The sequence below is a fragment of the Budorcas taxicolor genome, chromosome 5 (genome assembly GCF_023091745.1).
Source record: "Budorcas taxicolor isolate Tak-1 chromosome 5, Takin1.1, whole genome shotgun sequence".
NCBI lineage: Eukaryota > Metazoa > Chordata > Mammalia > Artiodactyla > Bovidae > Budorcas > Budorcas taxicolor.
In genome coordinates this window covers 148,676,817-148,698,117 of record NC_068914.1, presented here as the reverse complement: position 1 = coordinate 148,698,117, position 21,301 = coordinate 148,676,817, and the positions used below count along the sequence as shown (strand labels likewise).

Sequence of the window (21,301 nt, the reverse complement as noted above, 5' to 3'; positions counted from 1 at the left end):
GATCAGAGCTGGGGTAGGGGGGAGTAGAGAGCTTGTAGCCAGGGTGTGGGGGGGGGGGGGGCACTGCCCTGCACCCTGGAGCTCAAGGACCGGTCTGGGACCCATCACGGACCTCAACGCCCCAGGCGAGCGGCCAGAGCAGGTCGGGCACCGACCAGAGGAGCCCGGGAGGAGCCACAGGGTGAGTGAAGCCCTGAACAGACTGGGGGTGGCTGGGCTTGGTGAGGCGGGGAAAGAAGCCTGGGGTGCTCAGTAGACCCGCAGGTGGAATGAGAAGGCTAAGGAAACCCAGCGAGTCCCGCCTCTCTGCCCCTCCCCTTGGGCTGCGCAACAGCCACGCCCCTCCTCTGGGCCCTGTAATATCAGCAAACTCCGGGAGATAATGGAAGACAGAGGAGCCTAGCCCCGAGAGGGGCAGCGGAGGTGTGAGGATCCGAGCCTCACTTTGGCCCGTGGACTCGCCCCAAAGGGGACCGTGGGTGGTGGTGGTGGTCATCCAATGCCCGAGGGCAGAGCAGTGGGGGCCCCCAGCCCGTGTCCAGGGTTCCTAGACCCTCAGGCGAGGGGCGGGGAGGGGAGGGGAGGCAGAGGAGGTGGTCTACATGAGACGCAAACCCCACTTGTACTCTTAGGTGCTCAGGATGGCCGTGGCCCTGGAGAAACTCTGGAATAAATACTTGTGGGCCTTAGAGAACGGAGGTAGGAGGTGGCGTCACCAGATGGCGTTTTTCTTATGTTTATTCCACCCGGACTAATGCCAAGCATTTGAAGGAAGAGGAGCTGGTGACCAGCAGGGTGAGGGAGGGGCGGGTGGAGGGTGGGCCTGGAGGCCAGCTTGGCCGCCCGCCTCCCCTTGCTTTTCCAGACCCGAGGACGGATTCCTGGTTCCTGGTGCGCTCGCCGCTGCCGGTCACCCTCCTGCTGGCTGTCTACTTCCTCCTGGTGGTGGCAGGGCCTCACCTTATGTCCAGTCGGGAGCGTCTGAGTCTGCCAGGACCCCTCGCCACCTACAACCTGGGCCTGGTGGTTCTCTCGGGGTACATGTTCTATGAGGTAAGGCTGGTGGGGGACCCTGCAGTCCTAGGATCTCTTCCTTGGGGGTACCAGGGGATAAATAAAACCATGATCTTCCCATGCAGACAACGGAGAAGCCTTGACAGGGCCGGAGGGGCTGGAATTCAGGGTTATCTTCAGCTGCCATGTCTTCCCTTGTTATTGTTCATTTGCTCAGTCCTGTCCAACTCTTTGTGACCCCGTGGACTGCAGCACGCTAGGCTCCTCTGTCTTCCATCGTCTCCCAGAGTTCGCTCAAATTCATGTCCACTGATGCTATCTAACCATCTCATCCTCTGCCTCTCTCTTCTCCTTTTGCCTTCAGTCTTTCCCAGCATCATGGAGATGCAAACCTCCATCACTAAAGCCCATTTTCCTTAAATAAAAAAGTGGAAGTGAGCGGCGAGCCCAAATGGAATTCATTCTCTACTTGCACCTAAAAGCCGCCACCTCCTATTTCTGCCTGGGCTCTGCTGACCTCAGTTCCATTTCCTGAGCCCCAAACCCAGTGATCCTTCCAGGTGTGTTGTTTGTCTCCCAATAGCAAGAGCGTCCAAGGCAGGGCTGTCTCTTACTTCTCTCTGTAAAGACGGGCCCCTCAGAATGTCTGGTACCATACGGGAGAGGCTGGCACCTTGGGAGGCGTGTCCGAGAGCTTGGCATTTAATTGTGGTGACAGATTACCCTGCTGCTCCCGTGATCCTCTGAAAGCCTGCCACGCCCAAACTGGCTTCCTGCTCAGAAGCCCTCCACAGCTCCCTTGGCCGTCAGGACCAGCATGAAGAGTCTCTCACGCAGGGAATTTTATTTGGTGCATCGAGGTGGCTCAGGGCTCAGAGCAGGGCCCAATGTGAAGTGTTTAGTACCATTCTGGATTCATTTTCGCATGAGTAGACAATGATAAAATTTCAGTTTCTTCAAATAGCCTTCAAGACCCTTCATGAGGGATTTTCCTGGCAGTCCTGTGGGTAAGACTCCGTACTTCAGGGGACGCAGGTTCATTCCCTGAATGGGGAACTAAGATCCTGCACGCTGTGTGGCAGGTGGCCAAAAAGTGGGGAAAAAAGAAAGAAAGCAGATTATGCTGGATCTCTGCTCCTGTGGCTGCCCCTCTGCTGCTAGAAGCCTCCACCACTGCCCCACTGATCCCTCACAGCCCCGGGAGTCAGGAGAAGTCCAGATACTCCTTCCAGCGTGCAACTTCCTCACTTTCTCCTCTGCTGGCCCCACGGCCTCCTCATTGCCAGCTTGCTACAGCTTCTGGAACACCTCCTGTTTCCTACTCATCCTGGAAAGCAAGGACGATTTCCTGTATCCTCAGCGGAGCACTCAGCTTCTCAGGGGCAGGGCTGATGTGCGCATGGCTTCATGTCCCTTCCTGACTTAGGGTCTCATGCGGAGTAGGTGCCCGGTGTGGGTTTGTGATCCGTATTTACCCACATTAAAAACAAAACAAAACTGGAGGCCAGCAAGATGCATGCAAGGCCAGCCTCTGAGCTAGCCAGAGCTCAGGGCTGACCTCGTTGGCAGTTGTTCACCAAGTGTCAGTGAGGGCTGGGGAGGGATGCTGGTGTCCAGAAGGTCCTCTCGGGCCTTCAACCAGTCAGGCTCTGGCAGGGTGGGGCAGGGCAGGCATCATGACTGAATCTTTCCCTATCCTCTTCCTTCTAGTTCATGGCCACTTCGCTCCTGGCTAGCTACAGCTACCTCTGCCAGCCAGTAGACTACAGCCGCAGTGAGCTTGGGATGAGGGTAAGACAGGCAGGGGGAGGGTCGGCCTGGAGATGTTACCAGAGTCCACACTCGGTCTGCTCGCAGGCCTCAGGCTGATAAGTGGGGAGAAGACGTGTTGAGGCAAGGAATACCCCTTTGATTGACAAGATGGCAGACTAATGTCTCAAAATAACCATCATAAAGGGGTCTGGATGCCAGGTTCTTTTATAGAACGGAGATGGGAGAGGGTGAGGAAGCAAAGTAAAAAGGTCACTAATCTTACATGTAAAGATCTCCCAGAATGGCCAGCCTGGGAGTGGGAGTGAGGGGATGTGTTAATGTGTTCTTTCTTGCAGCCATTCACAGGCGGGCAGGGTCCACAAGTCTCCATGAACAAAGGCACTTTGATTTAACATTCAGGCAGAGGGGCAGGGTTCCTCAAGGCGGGCCATTGTGTACGGACAGTATCCTTTTAGTGAACAAAAAAGTAATGGGAAAAAGAAGTTAATGAAACAAATCCAACATGTAGCCAGATTTTGTTCTTCTCTGTAACAGAGAGAGGGTTCATAGGATGAACTTCATAAAAACCAGGTGCTATCACCTGAGTCTTCTGATGGGACTCAGTGAAGATCAGCTCAGTTCAGGCTCAGAAGACCTCAGTGTGACTCTCAGCTCTGCCATTTCCTTGCCGTGTGACCATGGGTAGCTTCCCGGACTTTTATGGGCCTCAGTTTTCTATCTATAAAGTGGGGATAATGACACCTATTTTATAAAAGGAAACAACTGGATAAAGATTGAACAAGCTGATGTATGAAAGTGTTCACTCCTGGGCCTGGCACACATGGAATGTGTGGTAGCCAAGTGGTCAATATTTCATTATTTTTAGCTGCTCTCTCAACTGGAGCAGAACAAAAGACTTCCTTGCAGTAAAAAAAAAGAAAAAAAAAAAAAAGGACTTAGGCTTGGCTAGTCACCAGTGATTTGGGTGTTGAATCAAGGGAGATTGAATGATGGACTCAAGTCTTGCTGCTCAAAATATGGTCCATGGACCAGAGATGGCAGGAACATCACTGGGAACTTGTTGAAAATGCAGAAATTCATGGCTTACCCCAGGAACATGAGTTCAGAATCTGCTTTTCAACAAACAAGATCCCTGAGTGATCTGTGTGCTGGTTAAAAGTCACGGATCCTCCTTTTTTCTGTGCCAACAGGTATCTTCTTGCAGGCAGGTGGGCATTGTGGGGGCAGAGGGTGCAGAAGGACCGTCAGGGTTGGAGCCAAAATCAGTGGTGCCAGGTCAGTGGTACCACCAGCCTGACAGCACTCTGACTGCACTTCCCTTCCCTGCCCAGCAGATGGCGAGCGTGTGCTGGTGGTGCTTCTCAAAGGCCGTTGAATTACTTGACACGGTGAGTGCCTGTCCCTTGTAGAGAGTTGCCTCTGTCAGCCAGGTCTTGGGGTGGTTTTGAAGGCACTGTGAATAAACACTTCCCTCCAGCGTCCCTGTTGGCTACACCTGAGGCTGATGTCAGAGTCAAACTTCAATCCCATGACCTGGAGAAAGAAGGATGCTCACTGATGAAGCATTTGCCTCCATTAGCAACCAGGTTCCAGGTTAAGTGGAAATGGGAAGAGAAACAAACTTTAGCAACTGTTGCTATGTAGCAAGGGACATCAGACAGCAAAAGCCTTAAGCGTTTTAACTAGAAGAAGTCCTGCCTGTGAGTCCAGAAGTCTTGTGGGGGTGGGGCGAGGCCACAGTTTTGGGGGTGGTGATCAAGTCTCTCTCAACGTGGAGTCTGAGTGGAGAACCTTAGGGAATTTGTCTGATGGTTCTCTGGGCCCTGGGCTGGGTGTTGGACACCTGAGTTCTCTACCCAGTGCCCTGGGGTTGGTCAGGTAATACTGAAAGATCCCAGCCTCTGAAGCCAAGTTACGTTCAAAATCCCAGCTTGGCCTCCTATTAGGTGGATAACCTTGAACAACTTGGGCTTCCTTGGGGGCTCAGCAGTGAAGAACCCACCAGACAGTGGAGGAGATGTGGGTGTGACCCCAGAGTCGGGACGACCCCCTGGAGAAGGCAATGGCAACCCACTCCAGTGTTCCTACCTGGAGAATCCCACGGACAGAGGAACCTGGTGGGCTACGGTCCATGGGGTCACAGAGAGTCAGACACCACTTAGTGACTGAACAACAGCAACAAACAGCTGACTTAAATTCTGTGCCTCAGCTTTGCTGTCTGTAAAATGGGGATGAGTATAAACCGCATGCCGTTACGAGTGTTTACATGAGCTTTTATACATACAGAGTCCCTGCCACACGGAAGGGGCTGTCCAGGCCTTTGACTGCGGTTGTCACCCTTGAGTTTTAGCCTCCCTGTCGGTACAGCAGGCAGAGTCACCCTGTCCCTGGTATCTGAGGCCCCAGGAGGAGTCTGGAGGAGCAATGATCCCAGAGTTGAGCCTTCTCCTCCTCCACAGGTCTTCTTTATATGACGAAAGAGGCCTGAGCAGATCACCTTCCTGCACATCTGCCACCACGGCACCATGCTCTTCAGCTGGTGGGCTGGGGTCCAATATGTGCCGGGGGGTCAAGTGAGTGAGGGGCTTGGGCAGGACTTGCGGGGCAGACCTCTTTCTGCTGGGTTGCGTGCCAGCTCGGGAGGCATGCAGCCCGGCTCCCGAGTTCCTCTTCTCTGTGGCCATGACTCCTGGCCCCTGCTCCCACTTTCTCTTTGTTGCTCCCTGGAGCATCCTAGTCACCCCTCCCTGGAGCTGGGGAGGAGGCACCTGGAGATGCTCAAGGCCAGCCCAAAGAGGGCAGGAGGCGTTGTAAGCATCCTCGTCTGGCATCCTTGTAACCCCCAGCCCACCTTTGTGACCTTGAGCAGCTCGTGTGGGACCCCCTTGTGACAGGGCCATACCAGGGCTCGTCTCTGTGGGGTGTGCAGAGATGGCTCCTGGGAAGACTGAAACTGGAAGAGAGAGCCCCGAGCACAGGCAAGCCCGGAGCCACTCACTTCCGTCCATCTTCCCGCCCTGCCCTGCAGCCTTCTTCGTCGGGATGCTGAACTCTCTGGTCCATGTCTTCATGTACCTGTACTATGGACTGGCCAGTCTGGGGCCCCGCCTGCGGCCCTCCCTGTGGTGGAAGCAGCACCTTACCATCCTGCAGCTGATGAGAAAGACCCGCTGGCTCCAGGGGCCTCAGTGGAGCCCCGGCTTCTATTCTCCACTGCACCAGTGACTTGCAATCTGACCATGAAAAAGTCCTTCTCGTCGCTTCCTTAGCTTCTCAACTTGCGCCATCTCAGCAACCATCTCACCAGATTCTAGCACTGACCCTGATTTCCTGACCTGATGTGAGGCCCGGAACAAGCGATTCCAGCCTCAGTCTCATCTTCCAGTGAAGTGAGGGGCTGGGCGAGGTGCTCTTGGGTGGCTAATGTCCTGCGAGTCTGTGGTCGCTGTTGCATCCCTGGGGGACTGGGGGCCCCTGTTGTTTCGAGAGCACCATTGCCAACTGCAGGTGACTGCCTGAGCTGTCCCTTTTGGGCCTCAGGATAGACTGAGGTCGTCATCAGTGTTGACGTGACAGGGTGGGATGGGGACAAACGGGGAACCAGACCAGGAGAGGGGTCAGGAAGGTTCTTAGCATTAGGAGAAGGAATGCCTGGGGTGGTGCTTCCTAGTTCTTCCTCGTCCTGACCCTGGGAGCCCGAAGGTCAAGGGGAGCATCCGCCTGTCCCTTCGCTTCTCGCCCTCTCTCATCTCTTTCCTCCCGTACCTCCTCTCCCCAGGGTCAGTTTGTGGCCACTGCCGCCCACTCCTCTTACAGTCTCTGCGGAGTGCCCCTTCCCCGACAGCTTCAACGTGGCTGTTCTCCTGTACTCCCTCAGCCTCTTGGCCCTTTTCCTCAACTTCTACCAGCAGACATACCTGAGGAGCAAGCAGAAGAAACTGGCTTAAAGGGCAGGACCACGGATGGAAAGTAACAAAGCTGTGCCCACAGAGAGCTCACATCCCACCTGGGCTAAGCAGATTCCTCGGGCCCGAGTCTCATGCTATGAGCAAGGACAAGATTCGCCTCTATTCCAGAGTGAACAGACAGAAGTGGACTCAGCTTCTTGAACTCACTTCTCATGTGGATTTATCACTGTTTGTACACCTCCTTTCAGATACACAATAGAAAGGGTGTATGTGTGTGTGGGGGGGTGGTGCTCAGTTGTGTCTGATTCTTTTGCAACGCCATGGACTGTAGCCCACTAGGTTCCTCTGTCCATGGGATTCTCCAAGCAAGAATATTGGAGTGGTTTGCCATTGCCTTCTCCCGGAGATCTTCCCCACCCATGTCTGTTGTGTCTCCTGCTTTGGTGGGTGGGTTCTTTACCACTGAGCCACCTCTGCTAGACATGAGCCCCACAGGAGGAACTGTCTTACTCTCCATGTTCCCCAGACCTGGTACAGCACCTCAATAAGTAGGCATTTGGATCTGTATCTTGCCCCACTGGTGGTCATGACCTCTGATGAAGAGCACGGCTGGGAGCACGGAGGAGGTCAAGGCTGGCTTGATCTCTCACCTTGTGGGTTGAGACAGTGACTGATAATGTCTACCCAGGAAGTGGGTCTGTGTGATTTCTACTGTGGATGTGCAAACATTTCTCCTGCATATCTCTCTGTTCACTAGTGCCTGCATATGTATTTACCAAGTTGTATATTTCTATGTGTGTGAGTGGGGTGGCAGACAGGGCTACACATATATGTCTGAATGTGTGTGCTAAGTCACTTCAGTCATGTCTGACTCTTTGCGACACTGTGGACTGCAGCCCACCAGGCTACTCTGTCCATGGGATTCTCCAGGCAAGCATACTGGAGTGTGTTGCCATTGCCACCTCCAGGGGATCTTCCCAACCCAGGTATTGAACTCTCGTCTCTTATGTCTCCCTCTTTGGAAGGCAGGTTCTTTACCGCTAGTGCCACCTGGTGCTGCTGCTAAGTTGCTTCAGTTGTGTCTGACTCTGTGCGACCCCATAGATGGCAGCCCATCAGGCTCCACCGTCCCTGGGATTCTCCAGGCAAGAACACTGGAGTGGGTTGCCATTTCCTTCTCCACCTGGAGAAGCCCCATAGGTCTGAATACTTGTTTTCAAATACATCTATGTGCTTCCATTTATGGTTTTCTTTGTTGGTATTTTTAATTGCCTCTTCTGCAAATCTTGGAAAGTGCCACTCTAGCAAATAAAAGCTGCTGGGATCCATAACCCTTCTGTCCCAGTGGGAGACACAGAAGTCTGAATACATGTTTCACTGACAGCCTCCAAACAGGGATGTGAAAAAAATGAGGGATGGGGTAAAACAAATGCCATCCGCTTCACAGAGAGAGAAACGGAGGACTAGCAAAAAAAAGTGTACAATTGGGATCACGTGGGATGTTGGGAGCAAATGTCTACTGGGCTGTTTAAGACTGCAACTGAATGGGTGTCTGGAATGCGGTTTTCCTGGGAACTGTGGCAAAGAACACTTGGCGCAGTGGTAAAGAATCCACCTGCCAGTGCAAGAAACACAGAAGACGTGGGTTCTTTCCCTGGGTTGGGAAGATCCCCTGGGGAGGAAGTGGCAGCCCACTCCAGTATTCTTGCCTGGGAAATCCCATAGACAGAGGAGCCTGGCCTGCTACAGTCCATGGGGTTGCAAACAGTTGGACACGACTGAGTGACTGACCATGCATGAGCACACACTCCTCTATGCCTGCCAGATGCTATTTCTCCTTTATAATCTCTCCCCTAACCCTTTTCTTCACTGAGGAGGTTTTTATTTTGTGATGCCTCAACAGTTAAGAACGTTAAAGACCCGCTGAAGTTTCTGCAGGGCTATTTGGGGACTGTTATCCATCAGGTACTCTAGTTAATTAACTCAAGCTAGGCATGGCTGTATCCTGTGGACAAAATGCTCAGAGAAAGTTCCCACCTAGTTACGCAGGATATGAATGCCTCCCACACACTTTTGCACAGCAGGTTGAGTGTCTTCGCAGGTGGGGTGGGGGGAACTTATTTTAAGGCAATCTTAAAAAAAAAAAAAAAAAAACAACTCCTGCACCGGAGCAAGGTCTGTTCGTTTGCTTAGCAGCCAGGATAAAGGAAGGATGAGTCATCCCAGAGTTCAGAGCTAATACTTGCCCTTCGTGACTGCCTCTCCTGATTAAGCAGCGCAAGAGGAAGTGCTGTATGTCCTGGGTCACGTCTGAACGAAACAAGATTTTTGAGGGGAGAGCCGGTGTGAGAAAGCACAGTGGAGAGGGTTTAGGAAAAAATTCTCAGGGAGCTGAAGGTGTCCATCCTTTTTTTTTTTTTCCAATTCTGTGCTTTGTTGTGATGACCCTAGCTGATTCAGGACTGCTGAGCAGGATATTGTATATCAGAGTCGAAAGGTTGTGTGAGATTACAAAACAAAGTTATTTGGATTTGTCAAAACACAGCCAGTTAATATGGTGGGAGTTCATCTCTACGAACGTTTAAGATATTGGGAAGCAAGAGTGCTTAGATTTTTAAATATACAGCGTGAATTCATGCTGCATGGCTTCAGTTCTGTCCAACTCTTTGCGACCCCATAGACTGTAGCCCGCCAGGCTCCTCTGTCCATGGGATTCTCCAGGCAAGAATACTGGAGTGGGTTGCCATTTCCTTCTCCAATCACATAGGATGTTGCACTTCTATTAAAATGTTCTCCAAGCCAACACCCTCCAACCAGGCCATACTTGAAGCCTTCCCTTTTCCCACTGTGGAGCTTTCCTATCTGTCTGCCTTTGAATCACTGCCGAAATACAGTGATTCCTGCTCTAGCCAGCTCTGAATAAACAGCCTTCACTTGTTCCCACTGAGTCTGGCTTTGGTTATTTCCACATCGAGAAGTCTTCTGGGCCTGCACCTTAAGGCCAGAGGGTGTTATGGTCTACCTACACTAGTGAGGACCCAAGACATTGCCCCAAATTTTCCTATGACTTTCCTCTAGCCCAAGAGGTAGGCTTGCCAGATAAAAGGAGGATTCCCAGGTACACTTGAACTTAAAAAAAAAGAAAGAAAATTTTTAGTGTAAATATGTCCTGAGCAGTATTTGGGACATACTTATGCTAAAAAATGTATTTGTTGTTTATCTGAAATTCAAATATAACTAGGTAGGTATCCTATATTTTTATTTGATAACTCTGGTCATCCTATAGGAACAATAAAACATTCTCAGGCTCCACTCTCACAGGTGGAAACAAAAAGTTAAGAAAAAGAAAGAGAGGTGGCCTGGTGGGGCTACAAGAAGTTTCAGAGCTAACGGAGAGGGAACACATTGAAGGTGATACAGGAAGCCCTTCCAGGATTGAATGAGGATTCAGCATCATCTCACGGGTTTTCCAGGCTGGAGAAGGGATGCCAAAGAGAAGTGACTCTTCTGGTTCACTGCAGCACTGATTACAATAGCCAAGATGTGGAAACAACGCAAATGCCCACTAGCAGAGGAATGGATACAGAAGACGTGGTGTGTATATATAATGGAGTGTTACCCAGCCACCAAAGAGAATGAAATCGTGCCGCTTGCAGCAACAGAGATGGGCGTAGAGACTGCCATACTGAGTGAAGTCAGACAGAGAAAGAGAAATATCGTATGACATCCCTTATATGCAGAACCTAAAAAGAAACGATACAGATGAACTTATTTATGAAACAGAAAGAGACTCGCAGACTTAGAGACTGAACTCATGGTTACCAGAGGGGAAGGATGGGGGAAAGGGAGAATTAGGGAGTTTGGGATGGACATGTACACAGTGCTATATTTAAAATGGATCACCAGCAAGGACCTACTGTATAGCACAAGGAACTCTTCTCAATGTTATGTGGCAGCCTGGATGGGACGGGAGACTCAGGGAGAATGGATATATTCATATGCATTGATGAGTCCCTTTCTTGTCTACCTGAAACTATCACAACATTGCTAATTGGCTATGAAAGTGAAAGTGTCATCTCCGACTCTTTTCGAGCCCATGTAGCCTGCCAGGCTCCTCTGTCCGTGGGATTCTCCAGGCAATAATACTGAAGTGGATTGCCATTTCCTCCAGAGGATCCATTCTGACCCAGGGATTAAACCCAATTGATCCAATCCAATCTTTTGCACTACAGACAGATTCTTTACTGTCTGAACCACCCCAGTTCAGTTCAGTTTAGTTCAGTTCAGTTGCTTAGTCATGCCCAACTCTTTGAGACCCCATGGACTGCAGCACGCTAGGCCTCCCTGTCCATCACTCCCAGAGCTTGCTCAAGCTCATGTCCATCAAGTCAGTGATGCCATCCAACCATCTCATCCTCTGTCATCCCTTTCTCCTCCCACCTGCAATCTTTCCCAGCATCAGGGTCTTGCCCAATGAATCAGTTCTTCACATCAGGTGGCCAAAATATTGGAACTTCAGCTTCAACATCAGTCCTTCCAATGAATATTCAGGGCTGATTTCCTTTAGGATGGACTGGTCGAATCTCCTTGCAGTCAAAGGGACTCTCAAGAGTCTTCTCCAACACCACAGTTCAAAAGCATCAGTTCTTCGGCACTCAGCTTTCTTTATAGTCCAACTCTCTCATCCATACATGACTACTGGAAAAACCATAGCCTTGACTAGAGAAAATAATGTCTTTGTTGGCAAAGTAATGTCTCTGCTTTTTAGTATGCTGTCTAGGTTGGTCATAGCTTTTCTTTCAAGGAGAAAGCATCTTTTAATTTCATGGCTGCAGTCACCATCTGCAGTGATTTTGGAGCCCCCCCAAAATAAAATCTGCCACTGTTTCAACTGTTTCCCCATCTATTTGCCTTGAAGTGATGGGACCAGATGACTTGATCTTAGTTTTCTGAATGTTGAGCTTTAAGCCAACTTTTTCACTCTCCTCTTTCCCTTTCACGAAGAGGCTCTTTAGTTCTTCACTTTCTGCCATAAGGGTGGTATTATCTTTATATCTGAGGTTATTGATGTTTCTCCCGGCAATCTTGATTCAGCCTGTGCTTCATCCAGCCCAGCATTTCTCATGATGTACTCTGCATAAAAGTTAAATAAGCAGGGTGACAATACACAGACTTCACATACTCCTGTCCCTATTTGGAACCAGTCTGTTGTTCCATGTCCAGTTCTAACTGAACTGCCCTGGAAGCCTGTAAATTGGCTATGCATGTGGGCTAAGTTGCTTCAGTTGTGTCTGACTCTTCGTCCCCATGGACTGTAGCTTGCCAGGCTCCTCTGCCCATGGGATTCTCCAGGTGAGCATACTGGAGTGGGTTGCCCTGCCCTCCTCCAGAAACTGGCTATACTCCAATATAAAGTTTAAAAATTTTTTAAAGAAAGAAATGAAGTGATTGTTCTGCTGCAGGAGTATGTGATCAAGACACATCTAGGCCTGGAAGTGGAGGCCTGCTTCTCACCAGGGCTGCAGCAGCATTTCTGTAAGCACTGGTCCTCACACACCCACCCCAAGCTTCACACCAACCCATGAAAAGGAAAGGGGATGGGAGGAAGAGACTGGATATGATGTTTCAGGCCTTCTAGGGGAGTGTGTTGACATTGCCGAATTTAACTGGTTTACCTGGAAAAGACAACATTATTTTTCTGCAGTTAGCATGGAGCCTCACTATTAAAAAGCAAATCCAGTGATCAGAACATTTTTAGGACTTAACACGTTGCACATAACAAGTCCAGTGTCTGTGAGGCATTTGAAAATTCATACTCACCATATATGTGGGCTTCAAGTCTTTTTAAGCACTGACTGGAGATCCATGACTTCTTCTTTTTTTTTTATTTTATGGATGAATGGATAAAGGAGACGTGGTCCATACAGACAATGGAATATTACTTAGCCATCAAAAAGAATGAGATAATGCCGTTTGCAGCAACATAGATACAACTAGATTATCTTACTAAGTGAAGTAAGTCAGAAACGGAAAGATAGATACTGTATGATATGACTTCTATGTGGAATCTAAACTATGACACAAATGAGCATATCTATGAAAGAGAGACAGACTCACAGACATGGAGGCCAGACTGAGGCAGATGGGGGACAGGGGAATGGATGAAGTGGGAATTCAGGATTAGCAGATGCAAGCTATTATATAGAGAATGGATGAGCAACAGCGTCCTACTCTATAGCACAGGGAATTATATTCAATATCTTGTGATAAACCACAATGGAAAAATATATTTGTAATATGTGCATATATACGTATAATTGCACTTTGCTGTACATAGAAATTAACTCTGCACTGTATTAATAAGTCAACTATACTTCAGTAAAAATAAATAAACCCAGATTTCTCTGATTCCAAAGACTGTGGTTTTCCCACAGTGCCTGACTGCCCAGCCACCACATTTCTCTATTTCACGAGAAATTCCTGCATCCCTGGTTGGCTCTAATTATAGTCTTTCTAAAAAGGAATGTGCTGGGCCTTCTTCCTGGCATGAACTGCACCTCGCTGGGAATGCCAGGCGTCTTTAACATTTCATTTATTAATAAACACTTACATAATCCTGCTTCTGTGTGCCAGACTCTGGGTTCAGGCAGTGTACACCATTAACTCAATTTCTATAACAATAAATGGTCATGAAAAGAAGTACTAGTGAAGCACCATTATTATTATTATCATCTTACGGGTAATGAAACAAAGGTACAGAGAAGTTAACTGACTGGCCCAAGGTCACACAGCTGGTAAGTTTTGCAAAACCAGGATTCACATCAATTGCCATGCAGTGTGACCCCCCTTTCGTTTTAGAGATTCAAACTTCTCATCCTAACCTCTACCCTGACTACCTCCTATGAGTGCTGAGATGGGGGAGGTCAAGGACTTGGAATGCCCCCAAAGAAAGGTCCTAGAAAAGCCGAAATCTTTAAAAAAAATAGGTATCTTAAGAGAAATATCATATGATACCCCTTATATGTGGAATCTAATAAAAAATGATATTAAAAAAGCTTATTCACAAAACAAATTGACTCACAGATCTCGAAATCAAACTCGTGATTACCAAAGGGGAAACGTGGACGGAAGTGATAAATTAGGAGATTGGGGCTGTCACATACACACACTACTGTGCATAAAAAAAGGTGACTAATAAGGTCCTCCTGTACAGCACAGGAAACGCTACTCAATATTCTGTGATAACATATACGGGAAAGAAGGTAAAAAAGAAAGGATATATATGCGTGTACAACTGGTTCACTTTGTTGTACACCTGAAAATAACACAACATCACAAGTTAATTATACTCCAATAAAAATTAAAAATGTAACGCTTCCCTGGTGGTTAGCCCATTTGTCACAACTACTGAGCCCTCGTGCTTGGAGCCCATGCTCTGCAACAAGAGGAATCACCGCCGTGAAAGGGCAAGGACCACAGCCAGAGAGTAGCCCCTGCTTGCCACAAGTAGAGAAAGCCTGCGTGCAGCCGCGAAGACCTAGCATAGCCAGACAAAAATAATAAACAACTAAATAATGTTAAAAGTACATACATACATATCGTAAGTGAAAACTGGCTTGGTACAGCTATAACTCCTGGCAACTTTCAGTTCAGGTTAAAAAAAAAAACAGGCCATTTAAAATTTTTAGTGTTTGGGAAATGTTTATGGCCTCTAAAAAGGCTCCTTGTTTTTTTCTTTTTTTTCCTAAACCTTTATCTATTTGGCTGCACCAAGTCTTATCTGCAGCACGCAGAATTTTCGATCTTTGTTTAGGCATGTGGGAACTAGTTGCCTGACCAGGGATCGAACCCAGGCCCCCTGCACTGGGAGCGTGGACTCTTAACTACCAGACATTCAGGGAAGTCCCCGAGGCTCCTTCTTTTGAGATTGAAAACCAAATCTCTAGTCTTGGTGGTATTAACCCTCATCGCAATAGCCTCCTCTCCCCCACACGCCCTGTGATCTCAGACAAGGACCCTTGCAGGGGACGGAGGAGCCGCCTGGCAGCGTCCACTTTGAGCACACAGTCAGCTGACCTCCGCTGGGAAGACACAGCAACCAGAGGAAAATCTCTGCCTCAGAGTCACTTGGTTTTGGCAAGATGCTGGACGTCCCACCTTTCAGAAATTCTTGTGTGCTAACGGGCAGTGTCCTCGGAACTCCTCGGTCATTTACATCTTTGTCACTGGCTTTTCCCCATCAGGTCTTATCAGGGACCCGGCATGACAAAGGGCAGAATGGGAGACGGGTAGAGAAAGTTAGAAAGAGAAACCCAGTGAAAACTCCCTCTGCTCTACACTGGATCAGAGGAGATGCCCTAATAATGCACAACAATAACCAGTAGCTGCTGGGCCTCACCACCCACTTCTCAACCAACCTTGGGCAATTTGCTTAACTGCATGAGCTCTCTCTCAGCTTCCATGTCTATGCTCAGATGCTCGGTCGTGTCCGACTCCTTACTTCCCCACCAGACTTCTCTGTCCTTGGGATTCTCCTGGCAAGAATACTGGAACGTGTTGCCATGCACTCCTCCAGGGGATCTTCCTGAGCCAGGGATCAAACCTGCATCTGCTTCTCCTGCACCGGCAGGCGGATTCTTTACCACTGCTGCTGCTGCTGCTGCTAAGTGGCTTCAGTCGTGTCCGACTCTGTGCGACCCCACAGACAGAAGCCCACCAGGCTCCCCCGTCCCTGGGATTCTCCAGGCAAGAACACTGGAGTGGGCTGCCATTTCCTCCTCCAATGCTTGAGTGCCATCTATATATCAGGATCGATAATAGCAGCTACCTCTTAGGGCTGTTATTGAGGATTAAACACCATAGTGTATGTAAAAGGCATAGTTCAAGCCACATAACAAGAACTCAAGAAATGTGAATTATGGCTATATAATAGACACCAGCTTAATGCAATTTGCTATTTTTAAAATTCACTTTATTGAAGTATAACTTTTTTTTATTACTCAGCATATCTTTGTAAAATACAATAGGGCATCTTGTAAAGTAATTTTTGTAGTAGTTCTATGGAGTAGGCTAAGCTGCTCTAAGAAAAAGAGGCAAAGTGCAGCGAATCAAAGAACAATGAAGCTTATTTGTCTCCCAAGTAACAGTCCAAGGTGAGTGCCAAGTAGTGAAGTACAGATGATTCACAATGTCATGTTATTTCTGCTGTACAGCAAATTAATTCAGTTATACACACACACACACACACACACACACATTCTTTTTCATATTCTCTTCCATTATGGTTTATCACAGGATATTGAATATAATTCCCCATTCTATACATGGATGCAAAGTCACTTCAGTCATGTCCAACTCTTTGTAATGCTATGGACTGTAGCCCACCAGGCTCCTCTGTCCACGGGATTTCCCAGGCAAGAATACTGGAGTAGGTTGCCATTTCACTCTCCAGGGGAGCTTCCAGGCCCAGGGATCGAATCCACATCTCTTACCTCTCTTGCAGTGGCAGGTGGGTTCTTTACCACTAGTGCCACCTGGAAAGTCTGTGCTCTATAGCAGGGCTTTGTTGTTTATCCATTCTATGTATCATAGAACAGTTGCTACTTTACGTGAGCCCCATTACACCTATGAACCCCAAGCTGTATTTCCTATTTTACAGATTAAAAAAAAAAGGTGTAGGATAACTCACTTTCCCAGGCCATGTAGCTAATAGTCAGATATGCAGAGTGTGACTCAAAGTCTTGGTTTTCTGCTTATTATATTGCCTGGAGACAGGGTTAGCAGTAACCCTCCTCCACCAAAACACATTCATACACACTGCATCTTGTTCCTGAGCTCCAGGAGAGCAGTCTTTACAACTTGGTCACTGGTTTTCAGTATTACCCAGTGTAGTAGAATAACCCTAGTGAGCTGAGGCGAGCCACGCAATTCAAGAGGTAAAGCGCCATGGGGAGTTTTCCAGCCATTTCTCTCTTGGCAGAGATAAAGGCTTGAAGCTGCGTTGAAGAATCCGATGGGTGGTGGCTGAGTGTCATCAGAAAGTGTGAAAGTCCTTATTATGACCCTCGATATCATATTCTTATCCAGCGGCATCAGCCTGCTAAAAATAAGATAGCTATTTCCCAAGATTAATAAAAAAAAAAAAAAAAGGAAGAAGCTGGAAGGGTGGGGGGTTCGGCATTGGTCTGGGGAAGGGGAACTAGGAGACGACAGACATTAAAATAGAAGCTGATGAACACTGTGTAATTTCCAACTGTTGATAATGTCACACTGCAAGGTTGGTGGTTCTACTGAGATAATTGCCATTCCCCAGATTACTGTCTTTACCAGAGAAAGAAATGATTGCTGTGTGTGAGACATCATGCTGCCTCTAGCTTCTTGAAACATGGCAGTGATTAATGAGAGACTAGGCTTGAGATTTGTAAATCTTTCACCTAGAGTTGGGGACTTTCAGGAATAGAGAGACAGCTCCTAAGAAGAAAACATGATAAACTGTACTCCACAGACAGGGAGACTGAGATGCTTATGGAATGACTCAGTCTTCAGAGCAAGTCTGGATCTGAAAAATGAGGACTTAACCCTATTTACCTCTTGAGGTTTTTTTTTTTCCCCTGCTGCAGAGACTCAAGCTGAAATACTCATCGTAAGGACTGATGCTGAAGCTGAAGCTCCAATATTTGGCCATCTGATGCAAAGAGCCAACTCATTGGAAAAGCTCCTGATGCTGGGAAAGATTGAGGGCAGGAGGAGAAAAGGGCAACAGAGGATGAGATGGTTAGACAGCATCACCAAATCAACGGACATGAATTTGAGCAAACTCCACGAGATAGTGGAGGACAGAGGTGCCTGGAATGCTGCATTCCATGGGGGTCACAAAGAGTCAAACACTAACAATACTAATAGTTATTGAGTGCTTATGATTCTTCAAGCATTTAATACGAAGGTAGGGCTTCCCTGATAGCTCAGTGATAGAGAATCTGCCTGCCAATGCAGGAGACACAGATTCGATCCCTGGGTGGAGAAAATCCCCTGGAGAAGACAATGGCAACCCACTCCATTATTCTTGCCTGGGAAATCCCATAGACAGAGGAGCCTGGAGAGCTATAGTCCATTGGGTCGCAAAAAGTTGGATACAACTGAGCGACTAAGCAACAACAAGGTTCTATTAGTGTCTTTATTGGACAGATGGAGAAAGTGAGCCTTAGAGAGGGTGAATGTCACTTTGACTAGGAGGTGTTGCCAGTCCTCAGACCAGACCTAGCTCAGTTGGGATCCGAGCTCATATCCTGCAGAATGTAGCTCCCAGCCCCTGAATTCCCCATGCCCCACAGCATCCAGGAAAAGAACCAGATTCCTAGGGAGGCTCATTCTCCAGGACAGTGGTGTTCAAGCTTTGGTTACATCAGAATCACCTGGAGAGCTTGTTAAAATACAGATTCTTGGGCTTGATCTACCCGTATTCTTACCCAGTAGGTCTGGGAGGGGCTTGGACATTATGTTTCTAATTAGCCTCCAGATCTGCTGGTCTCTGCTTGTCCACGGGCCGCAGTTTGAGTAGCAAGTCCCTGGAAGCCACCCCACCTCAGCCCCTACCTCCAGGTCTAGTCACATTGAAACTGTGGCTGAGCCCTAATCCTGTTCCATGACCAAAGCATCTTTTAATCAAATTAGAATAAAGAGGATTTATTTTGAGAGACATTGAGAAAAACGGGGACTGTCTGGCCTGCATGAATCGTGTAGTGAACACATGTTTTCTTCCCAGACTTAGAAGGCATAGTTCTTATATAAGAGTAAAACTTTTACATTTGTTTAGCACTTTAAAAATAAAGTGCTCTTTTCATATACCTGGATACATAACCTAAACTCATAAATATATCTTCACACCTTGCGGGCCATAATCTAGCTCAACAAGCCATGAAATATAAAATACTCAAAGAATGCCTTCCTTGATCTGGAGGCCTAGGGAGAGAACTCAGATTTGCACTCATTACTAAGAAAGGGAAAAATCAAATTCAAATGGCTCTAACCCTAAAAATCTATGAAGCTCCCAGTTCACGATTTCAAAGTTAGAGGGCTTTCATGTTATGTCAGTGAATACCACAATGAGATGGATTGAGGAAGGAAAGATGGACGTTAGAAAAAGAGAAACTGAGATAAAGAGTCCCAGTGCATTCCTGGTTTCCTCTGTGGCTCAGCTGGTAAAGAATCCGCCTCCAATGCGGGTTACCTGGGTTCGATCCCTGGGTTGGGAAGATCCCCTGGAAAAGGGAAAGGCTACCCACTCCAGTATTCTGGCCTGGAGAATTCCATGGACTGTAGAGCCCATGGGTTTCAAAGAGTTGGACACTGCTGAGCAACTTTCACTAATGCATCCCTAACCCTCTAGCCGGAGGGAGCGGACACCCTCACTCACCAGGGCTAGTCCTCCTTTGAACCTCGAAGCCCTGTCCATCTGGGCCACTCTCCTTTCTCTCTTTGGCCTCTGAAAAGCCTGGGACCCATTAATGAATTTATTCCTGGATTATATTAGGGCAGGAGGGAGGGAGGGAGAGAAAAAGCCACTCTCCAGATGAGAACCTTGCATTGTGAATGTCTCTCTTTTTAATCCCTCTGAACAGGAAACCACTGTAACAGACTCTGTGATTTCTCTCAGGATCTAGGTCAATTTCAGTGTAATCTCTCTTTTCCTCTAACCCTCAGCCTGGCCTCCTGCTTTCATCTCTTAAAGCAGCAAAGATATCCTTGCCCCCACCGAACACCCAACAGACACAAACTCCCTTGTTTTGCACATGTGTTTTGCCTGACTCTGCCTTGGCCGCTCCATCAAACAGGAAAGAAAGGCCATTTCCAGAAGTTCCTCTCCAAGGTGTTGGATTGAGGGGCAAGTGAGAAAGGAGTGGGTGGGGTGGGGGAGGGGGAGAACAGCTGCTCCTCTCATTAAGATGTTTTTCACCCCAGATCTGCAAAGGGGACACATCTGGGAGAGAGGATTAGGTGAGAGAGGGCTTTGCTGATTAATACTCTATTATTCATTATTGCATGCTTACATATCCTGAGGTCTATTATTTAATAGTAACGACCACAGGATCATATATTAATACTTTATAACATTCAGTAGTAAGACGCAGTCTATCCAAGACTTACAATCGCCTTTTCCTCCTAACTTTTTAAGAAGTTATTTTGGTTTATTTCAACCGTGTTTCCTTCTGTTTGACTCTCCCTGGTCCAGTCTAAGAAGTCCCGAGCCCTCTGCCCAGACTCCGGACACCTTGGTGTTTCCTTAGAAAGATGCTGACTAATGAGTCTTGGGCAGGGGTTTCCCTGGCAGCTCAGTGGCAAAGAATCTGCCTGCCAATGCAGGAGACATGAGTTCGATCCCTGGTCCGGGAAGATGCCACATGCCGCAGAGCAACTAAGTTGGTATGCCACATCCGTTGAGCCTCTGCTCTAGAGCCCAGGGGCCTCAACTAATGAATCCCTTGTCCCCTAGAGCCTGTACTCCCCAACAAGAGAAGCCACGGCAAGGAGAAGCCCGCTTCCATGAAGGGTAGCCCCTGCTGGCCACAACTAGAGAAAGGCCCGTGCAGCAACGAAGACCCAGCACAGCCAAAAATAATACATTAAATTAAAATAGAAATTGGAGATCTCTCCGCAGTGCCCAGGGATGTGCTGGAGAAGCCCTGCCAGAGTGCCTAGGGTTCCTTTAGAGATGTGGTCCTCACAGCAGAGCTCTCTTCCCCTTGGCAGGAAGGGGCAGAGGCTGAGCTGAGCTCTGGCCGATGGGGAGCACTCTGGCTGGCTTGTAGGGTGTGTCTGTCCAGTCCCTTCACTGGAAACTCTCATCACATTTCTGATAGGGTTTTCATGCCTATATCCTCGTCCAAGGTTGTTGTTGTGGTTGCTATGTCGCTTCAGTCGTGTCCAGCTCTTTGCGACCCCATGGACTGTAGCCCACCAGGCTTCTCTGTCCATGGGATTCTCCAGGCAAGAATACTGGAGTGGGTTGCCATGCCCCTTTCCAGGGGATCTTCCTGACCCAGGGATCAAACCTGTGTCTCCTGTAGCTCCTGTATTGCAGGAAGATTCTTTACCACTGAGCCACTGGGGAAGACCTCCTCCAAGGTAGGGGGGCAAAAATCTATATTTGATAGGAAAGACTCCTGACTTAATCAGGACAGAATTTTATTTTTGCCTCCTCCTGCCCCTTTAAATTTTGTCTAATAGAGGAAGCTTTTTCCCTTGACCTGGATAGAAATCCAGATCTCCATGTTGTTTTGGTCCATTCTTATATAATAAACAGAGCTGCACAACCTTTAGGTCTCAAACATGCTCCTAATTTAGGAATGAAAGCACCCAGTCCAAAATGTTAAATTGCTTCTAGCCACAAACTTGTTTTAACCCACAAAGTGGAGGCTGTTTGTGTAGTAGAAGATAATTCAGAAATCAAGAGCCTGAATGAAGGGCCAAAGCAGATTTAATTCAGGACTTCCCATATTTGACCATCCACTGTCTGCTTAGGTTCCATTTCCACAACTACTTGGAGTGTCTGGCTTATCTCAGAAATCCTCTTTCAATTCCTAGCCCACAGTTTCCCCTTCCTCGCTACT

The 21,301-nt window shown here is 48.1% G+C and overlaps 1 pseudogene; it reads left to right on the top strand.

Moving 5' to 3' along the window:
- Positions 1–641: 641 nt before the first annotated feature.
- LOC128048250 (elongation of very long chain fatty acids protein 4-like) lies at positions 642–6,734 on the top strand (annotated as a pseudogene).
- Positions 6,735–21,301: the final 14,567 nt, after the last annotated feature.